Below are 10281 nucleotides of genomic sequence, written 5' to 3'. Positions count from 1 at the left end.
TTGCTCATTGAATATTCATGAGGACATACACAGAAGTGTTTCACTGAAATAATGCAAATCTTTCAGTGTCATAACTTTGTTATACCTTGCCCGATTTTGATGAAATTTTCATTGTTGTGTTCGTCTGATTTTTCTTTATTTGTTCAATCATGTTAATTTTAGCCTGGAGTACCCCTTCAATCAACTTCCCCCGATGTTCGTATACCGGGTACGAGGAATGGAGGATAGATATTACAACAGCACATCAACCAATAGAAATGGCCTCTCAAAGTACGTGAACCTCCAGCCCCGCCTCCAGCCTGTCAACATTTTGTTGAAATCGGGAAAGGGTTTATACGTATATATGTGGAAATTAGATGGCCAATGCATTAAAACGAATGGTATTTTTGTTCATCAAAGCGAGAGGTGGTGATCATGAACTTGATCATTTACAAAATGAAAATCGAAATCGAAAAAAACTTACCGCCCTTTCATACGGTAAAAAAAAAATCATAATTTGAATGATGATTCCAGTGAAAAATTAGGCTAATGACGAATTTTTAGCACGTATGAATCCAAACTAGAACATGATTAGAATCACGAACGCTGATCACAATCACGAATTCAAATTCTACTCCGGAGGTGAATTCCAGATGTCCAGTTAAGTTTCACTCAAATTACGGTACGAATTTTGCGTGTGAAAGGATTGACCTCCAAAACAATTTTTTTTTTTTGGGGGGGGCGGAGCTTACGTGACCTTTTAAAGGACAAGTCCACCCCAACAAAAAGTTTATTTGAATAAAAAGAGAAAAATCCAACAAGTATTATACTGAAAATTTCATCAAAATCGGATGTAAAATAAGATAGTTATGACATTTTAAAGTTTCGCTTAATTTCACAAACAGTTTTATGCACATCCTGGTCGGTATGCAAATGGGGAGACTGATGACATCATCCACTCACTATTTCTTTTGTATTCTGTTATATGAAATATGAAATGTTCTAATTTTCTCCTCATTGTCAATTGAAACAACGATTAATTCCTCCATGAACATGTGGAATTAGCATTGTTTAATACTTTATGGTTCAGTCAGTTGGTCCCTATTGTCAAATTTGTATTCAAAAAATGAAATATTGTATAATTCAGACAATAAAAAACAAAAGAAATAGTGAGTGAGGGACATCATCGACTGTCTCATTTGCATGTCACTGAGTTGTGCGTATCACTGTTTTGTGAAAAAATAAGCGAAACTTTAAAATGTCATAACTTTCTTATTTTACATCCGATTTTGATGAAATTTTAATCGTTAAGAGAGATAAGTCCTAAATGCACACCATGGGCCTTTTCACACGTGAATCTTGAAGTGCCCTTTTTGAAAGAAAAGGTGCAATTTTTTCATCGTGCCCTTCACTTTCAACTTCGATCCACTGCCCCTGACTTAGAATTGAATTGAATTTATTTTATTAGAAACAAATAACAATTCATATAAAATGATACATGTGAAATTCATAAATTAAAACGGGCGGATAGCCATACTCGGCAGCATCATGGTGCTGCTGGACTACCTAGGGGTCCTCATATAGCTTAAAAGAAAATTACACAAATATAAATTATACACAATATAAAAATAAAATACCAAGACAATAAGAAATCAAACTAATCCCACCCCCTACGTTAACACACTCTACACTTCAATATAATAGTAAATGAAAAAAAAAAACATAGAATAATGTACAGTCAGACCCAATTTAAGATGTGGTTATTAAAGGAGAATGAAACCTTTGAAACCAGCTGAATCCATATCAAAGAGAAAAATCAAAGAAACATATTGTTGAAAGTTTGAGGAAGATTGAATGAATAATAAGAAAGTTATGAGCATTTGAATATTGAGATCGATAATGCCATGTAGATCCTCCCATTGGCAATGCGACCAAGATCTGTGATGTCACACACGTACAACTCCCTCATTACTTTAGTACTTATTTCACTTATATTCTCACTTTTATAGAGTCTATCACAAGGTGAGGTGTTCTCTTTATGAGAGGACAAGTACAGAGGTTTCACAACATTATATCATTGATGAATCGTTTGTCATATGATTAGAATGAGCAAAAAGAGATGTTTTGGGGTATATTTTCAGTGTCCAAAAGGGGAGAGTTGTTCATCTGTGACATCATGGATCTTGGTCGCATTGCCAATTGGAGGATCCCCATAGCATTAGTGATCTCGACATTCAAATGCTCATAACTCTTCTATTGCTAGTCTTATTTTACTCAAACTTTTGTTGATCTTATTCTTTGATTTTTCTGCTTTCACAAAAGCTAACTTGCTCCAAGAGTTTCATTCTCCTTTAACTACATTATTAACAGAACTAAAAGAAACAGAATTGTAGCATCACGTGGTAATTCATTAAGATATGACGTACCCCTGTATGAAAACATTCTTCTACAGTATTCAGTCCGTGGTTTTGGAAGAGACCGATTTTTATCAGAACGGAGAGAATATTCATGAGATGAGAACTGAAATATATTACGCAAGTAAGGCCATAGGCGGCGGAAGCGGGGGGAGGGGGATGGGGGGGGGGGGTCCTTTCCAGCGGCGTAACTGTGGTCAGGGGGTGGGGGGAAGAGCCAAATTTCCCCGGTCATATCATGGTATGAACAGACAGGCATAATGGTGTAATGAGGCGACAATTTTGAGAGGTCCAGATATTGCGTATCGGGCGGAATTTCTCTTTTAATGGTCAAGTACACCCCAGGAAAATTGATTTCAATAAATAGAGAAAAATCAAACTAGCATATCGCTGAAAATTTCATCAAAATCGGATGTAAAATAAGAAAGTATGAATTTTTAAAGTTTCGCTTATTTTTCACAAAACAGTGATCATGGTGATATGCATAACTCAGTGACATGCAAATGAGACAGTCGATGATGTCCCTCACTCACTATTTCTTTTGTTTTTTATTGTTTAAATTATACAATATTTCATTTTTTACAGATTTGACAATAAGGACCAACTTGACTGAACCATATAGTATTAAACAATGCTAATTTCATACGTTCATGGAGGAAATAATCGTCGTTTCACTTGACAATTAGGAGAAAATTAGAATATATCATATTTCATACAATAAAATACATAAGAAATAGTGAGTGGATGACGTCATCAGTCTCCTCATTTGCATACCAACCATCAGGATGTGCATAGAACTGTTTTGTGAAATTAAACATAATTTTAAAATGTCATAACTTTCTTATTCTACATCCGATTTTGATTTTTCTCTTTTCATTCAAATCAACATTTTGTTGGGGTGGACTTGTCCTTAAAAAAAAAGTTGCGAGCGAGCAAAAATTTTGACATTTTTAAATAGAAAATCCAATTTTGTGATAGATTTTGACATGATTATCAAGAGAATGATATATTTCACCCTTCTCTCTTTCCTTTCCTTTTTTTTGTGGTCTGTACGCCACTGTGAACAGGATTCTTTGCGGTAGTAGCGTGAAGAGTTAAAAAAAAACGAGGGGCGCAGTATGGCCCATGTGCTAAACAGCTGCTAAATATAAGTCCTGAGCGAGCGAGAAAAATATCACCTTTTCTTGAGAATCTAACTTTGAGATATTTTTTGACATTATATTTAGTAAATAAAATCATATCCTTCACTTTTCCTTTGCTTTTCTTTTTTTGTTCTAGGTTGTAGAACTTTTTGAGGCCATGGCCCAACCCTTCCATACTCATACGGCAGTGATGCGGTTGGGGGTCTGGGGCGGAGCCCCCGGAATTTCTTGATATCAAAGCCATTTAAACCTCGCAGATTGCCACTATTTTTAATCAAATCGCGGGTATATACAGAATATAGCTTTTACACTACACATTTATTCAACCCAGTTATGTAATGAACCAGATATTTTGAGAGAGCGCAACGTACATAGCAATGTGGAAAAATCTGTAAAAAGACGCCAGCGAGCAAAGCGAGCTGGAAAAAATTGCCTACTGAAATTAAATTCTATTTATGTGATAGATTTTTCCATTATATCCAGCAAATATGTCATTGTTTCCATTCATTTCATTACACGTTGTCTCCTATAATTTCTTTTATTTCCTCTTGGGTGTGAAACCAAGACCCCCCCCCCCGCGCCTGTACGCCAGTGATTGAACGTAAAGCTTAAAGGACAAGTCCACCCCAACAAAAATTTGATTTGAATAAAAATAGAAAAATCCAACAAGCATAAAACTGAAAATTTCATCAAAATCGGATGTAAAATAAGAAAATTATGACATTTTAAAGTTTCGCTTAATTTCACAAAACAGTTATATTCACATCCTGGTCGGTATGCAAATGAGGGAACTGATGACATCACTCACTCACTATTTCTTTTGTATTTTATTATGTGAAATATGAATTATTCTAATTTTCTCCTCATTGTCCTGTAAAACAAAGTATTATTTCTCCCTGAACATGTTGAATTACCATTGCTTAACATTTTATGGTCCAGTCAAGTTGGTCCTTATTGTCAAATCTGCAAAAATTGAAATACTGTATAATTCGAACAATAGAAAACAAAAGAAATAGTTAGTGAGGGACATCATCGATTATCTCATTTGCATGTGACTAAATTGTGCATATAACTATTTTGTGAAAAATAAGCGAAACTTTAAAATGTCATAACTTTCTTATTTTACATCCGATTTTGATGAAAATTTTCAGCATTATGCTTGTCTGATTTTTCTCTATTGATTCAAATTAACATTTTCATAAGGTGGACTTGACCTTTAAAGGAAGGGTCCCTGTATGGAGAAGGTTATAGATGAAGAGCCCCTACTGCGTGCGGTCTGGGGCAAAGCCCCGTAGCTTATATGAATAACATCTAGCAAGCTTATTATATAGCACAATGTTGTATGCAGACCATCTTTCTTCCCGCTCTTTATTTTCAATCATCGGCAGCCTGGTCGTGTTATTAAGTTTTTTTTTCTTATCCCTTTATTTCCTCGTTTTCCAATTTAGCTTTTGAATAATTCCATTCTACCTTCATTTCTCGCTATTGTTTGCCATTTTGTCATCTTTCAATTTATTTCCCATCATGCTATTGCATTACATAGGCCTATTTCTGAATGATTTGTTCTTTCTCAACTCAAATGCTCTTCTTTTGTTCCTTTTCCCGCTTTCCTTCCTTTTCCATTTAAAAAAAATTCTTCGTTTTCTTCTTTTCACTCTCCCCTTTCCCTTTCCTTTTCCTCCTTTCCTTTTCCCCTTTCCTTCCCCTTTCCTTTTCTTTCTCCCTCCCTTTTCTCTTTTTCCCGTTTTTTTTATTTTCCCGGTGAAATCCGCCAGGGGGCGGCAGCTTGCCCCCCTGCCCCCCCCCCGCCTGTTACGCCACTGGTTCTTTCCCCCTAAATTTGAGGTGGGGGGCGGTCCCCCCTAAATTTTTTGTTGATAACCTTTTTTTTTTTTTGCTTGTCAATTTTGTTTCCTGCGTCCCCCCTAAATTCAGGTGGATCCCCCTTAAATTTTTGTGGTCCCCCTAAAATTTTGGCTGATAACCTTTTTTTTTTTTTTTGCTTGTCAAATTGTTTACATATGTCCATCCAACAATTTCAGGTGGACCCCCCCCCCTAAATTTGTTGGCTTCCGCCGCCAATGAGTAAGGCGCACTAAGACCATTCACACTTTTACAAACCATTGAAAGAGTATGATATACGCCTTGATTTGTACGGACTTATTTTGAGTATTATTCTACAAGCTCTATTTTGTATCTTTTTTTGCAATTGTTGACTATATATCAAATTTGATGTATCAAATATTACATCAGCGTAATCAAACAGTGGCAAAATTACTGAACGGTAAATTAATTTCAGACTATCCTCATTCAAAAATGAACGTAGCCGATGAAGGAAATTTACTAATTTACTGGTTTCAGCACAAAGTTTATCAATGTGGCAATTCCATTTTAACCCTGGATCAATAAAGACCCCCAACTATTTCACAAATCATTTAGACTGAATATATTTTCCTGAAATTCTGACATTAAAGGGATGGTCCAGGTTGGAGATATTTATATCTCAATAAATAGAGTAAAATTCACAAAGCAAAATGCTAAAAATTAGAAAATCGGATAACAAATAACAAAGTTATTGAATTTTAAAGATTTGCATTATTACGCAGTTCTAGGCATGTCTTTATGAATATTCATTAGGTGGACTGATGATGTCATATCCCCACTTATTTTTTTGTATTTTATTACATGAAATTAGGTTTATTCAAATATTTTCTACCAAGAACTAAAACAATTTGATTGACAACTGGTTACGTACATTAATTATTTATTGCCACAACTTATTTCGTCATAATGGAGACACGTCATTTACACATGTATGAAAAAATGAAACATTTATGATTTCATGTAATAAAAAAAGAAAAAGGGAAGTGGGGATGTGACATCATCATTCCACCTAATGAATATTCATGACGATGTGCAGATAACTGTTTACACAAAATATTGATAAACTCTAACATTCAATAACTTCGTTATTTGTTATCCGATTTTAATGAAATTTTCAGCATTTTGCTTCAGGAATTTTACTCTATTTATTTAGATATAAATATTTCCAGCCTGGACCATCCCTTTAAGAGACTTGTTCACAGACCGTGTGAAAGGGCGGCATATGCCTTACATACTTTGTTCAAATCTATTGCATACAATGTAGCTATGTAATGCCTATATACGTCATCTGAAATACGTGCAGCCGAAAAGTGAAAATGTCTAAAAAATCAGAATTGATGCCATACAAAATCAGTGAACAAGGTTTGCTCGCAATTAATATGTTCTAAATATCAGGGCTTTGCGGCCAAGTCGACAAACCCTTTTTAACAGGAATAAATTTGTTTTTGATAATGGTAGAGATAAAATCAAGTACAATGCATTTTAGCATTAAAAAAAAATCCAACTCTGTTTACTATATGAACCTAAAAGTAGTTGTTTATATGGTTTAAACGAGTGTTTAAAATTTTTAACCACAAAGTTTATTTTTTTAATATTTAATTCTCAAAAGAAAATAAGCATGCTGTTTAAACAACTACTGTAAGGTTCATAGAATAGACAGCGTTGTATAAAATTTAAACATCGTTTTTACTGTGAGCACGTCCCCACACAATGTATATGTCATAATTCATTAATGAAACAGGCAACATGATTCAAAAGTAGAAAACAGTCTTTGTACCAGCTGCGATTCAACTAATTTCTAAATTTTACTGATCAAGAAAAGTGACATGTAAATGAAATTTACCCTTACGTAATAACAATTCTATTTCTAAACATGTCTATATGAAATTTTTAAATTAATTTTATAATTGCGTTTCCATGATTGCCAAATTTAAAATTTTACCTTTTACATATCAGTACTCTGTATTCTCATTTTGCAATATATTATGTGATCTTTTGTCTTCTTGTTATTCTTCTTCAACTTTCTTTTCTTTCCATTGTCTTCTTCTTCTCCATCTACTTTTTCTTCTTCTCTTTCTCCTCCTCCTTCTTCTCACCCTCCCTCTTCTTTTTCCTTTTCTTCTTCTCCATCTTCTTCTTTTCCTCCTTCTTCTTCCCCTTCTCCTCCTTTTTTCTCTTCTTCTTTAATTTCTTCTCCTTCTTTTATTCTTTTCTTCTGTTTCTTCTTCTCTTTTTTTTTTCTCTTTTTCTTCTTCTTCCTCTTCTTTGTTTTAATTATGGGTGTGTTTTACATTACTCTTTTATCGTAAATAATAATTATGTATGGTTTAATACGCAGTAGTATGTTATTTATTGCATTCAGTCTGTGATATTATATGTGTACTTTTTAATTATTTAAATAATTCCACTGTTTTCAGACTGTACATTTTTAATATTGTATATCCATGTGCAATTCAGTCTTTGTAACTGCGATGCATGATTTAATAAATACCATACCATACACCCCAAATTATCGAAAGAGTAATTAGTTATGCCGCTGACTCCACCACAATGTGCACAGAAATGTTTTCTCCCACAAAACAGTCATGTGTGTGTGTTGGGGGGGGGGGGTCTTTTGAAAATTGTTATTTCAAGTTTAAACGTGTGCGCCTAAGCAGAGGCCTACACTGGAAATAAATGTCTACTCTCAAATTGGTCCAATTAACGAAGGGGTGCAAGATTGCCCCTCTTTGACCAATCAGGGTGATATCGGGTTACCCATGGTAAAATCACAGGAACTATACTCAGGAAGAGGGGGTGGAGGTGTTGATTAAATGACGTCATGACGAGGTGTGAAGGAGTGTGATTCGGTAACCGGTGAGTGACGTAGACTGCCGGTGACTGCAGGGGGAAAGTCCCTTCACTTAAAAAAAACCAAAAAAAAACAAGACGCAGTAGAAAGGGAAAATCATTCAGAAATGGAACATTCTTTTTTCACAAAACAGCAGGATAGAAAATAAGGCACTGTAACAATTGCCGGTGGTGTATAAATTAAACGTGGTTGAAAAAAGAGCGTCTGGTAAAAAAAAACAATAACAAAACATGATCATCGATTTGTACTGTGCAAACGGGGGGGGGGGGGGGGGGGGGGGGCGTGGGTGAGCTATGGACCCCGAAACTTTTTACGACCAAGGAAAAAGAGAAAAGGGGAAAGGGAAAAGAAAAGGAGAGTCATATTATTTTCTGAATATTATGTCAAATTTGTCATATCAGATTTTGTGTTTAAAAAAATCAAAATTTTCGCTCGCTCTCAGCTTATTGTAGAAATGTTTGCCCACTAAGCCAGCTGGCCCCCTATTTATCATTTTTTTTGTGCTCAGTAAGGCTTCTGGTATACGTATAGTGAACAGGGTAAATATATAGCAACGTAAAAATTGGTAGCTGTTTGCGGTTTACTATAATTGTCCCTTTTTGTTGTGTGATAGTTTGATTGCGTGATCTTTGGCATGTTTGGCAGAGCAAAAATAACACAGGATTGTATTTTGACCGAGGAGTGACACAATGGTCTAATATCTTTTAAAATTTGGTCGGCAAAGTATGTTGGCAAAAATCAAATATGATTAAATTCACAAATAACCAGAACACTATTGAAAAAACTTGTGCTAATGTTCTTGCTGATCTATACCACCCCAAAAACAAGTACAGCCGCAACATTTTGTCTAAGAGTGCATATAACAGAGAGCATTTATATTTCATCATGATCATGTTTTGTGAAAATGTACAGACATCATGACGAATAAAACAATAATGTTTTTTCAAATTGAATTATGATTGCTGTCAAAAAATACTTTTAAAGGGTGCTGGATACCCAGCCAAATACAAATCCACTCACAATTCTATTGATATTTTGGTGAATTCGTAGTTCCAAAAAAAAATTAAGTGAGTGGTTCTCTTATTAATTTCCAATTTCCTATACTATACGAGTAAAATCCCGGGGGAGTAAAATGACCGAAAAAACATGCTCAAAGAACCATTCAGCTTTTGGAAATATAGAGGGATCTTAGAAATGGTAGATTTGAAACTACAAATTTTTCCTGCTTTTCAAAAGACAATATATTTTGCATTGGAGAGCAAGGGAGCTGCCGAACGCATATATATTTCACTAAAATGAAAACAAACTTAAAAGTGTGAAACCAAGGTTATACGACTGCTTTTGTCATTTGCCATTTTCTCTCTGACAAATAAAAAAAAATCATAATGGTCGTGTCTGCTTCTAAAATATGTGTTTATTTACAATATCACTTTGATCAGTCAGTGATAGATGATTCCATAAATGAGGGGGCGCAGAAAATGGACCAATAATTGTTCAGGGGAGTGTTTCGCAAAAAGGTTTCGTCGGTGATTTGCTTATATACTCCCAACCAAGGAATTCAGTAGCTGATAACAAAACTCAGTGAAAAAGCAATTATTATAATTGTTTTATGCAATGCTCCTCCTGGAAAAAGGGGGAAATTTGGTTCTTTTTATCTCATCAGGAATAAATGGGAAAAACTGCTCTACCCCAAACAAATCTGATAAGAAAAAAAAATGACGGTTATCGCCAGGGGTGCTTTTTTATGACACAAAATCAATGATTTTCGCGGGAAATACTTTTGTTTTCAGCAAATAGCTTACAGCAAATAATCAGTTGAAAGTCTCTTTGTTTTGTTAAATGATCCCCCGATTGCTTTAAAAAGAGAAAGACTGATTCAAAATAGTCTGGGATAAGGTAAATAAAAATCATAAACAGTAGAGGTAACCTTAGAAAGACATGTCAATTTAGGGGCAATTAAGGGGACTTACGTGTCCCATGATGTGCACCCTCTTTGATGGAATGAAAACAA

Source organism: Lytechinus pictus, chromosome 5 (genome assembly GCF_037042905.1).
Source record: "Lytechinus pictus isolate F3 Inbred chromosome 5, Lp3.0, whole genome shotgun sequence".
NCBI lineage: Eukaryota > Metazoa > Echinodermata > Echinoidea > Temnopleuroida > Toxopneustidae > Lytechinus > Lytechinus pictus.
This window is presented reverse-complemented; position numbering follows the sequence as displayed.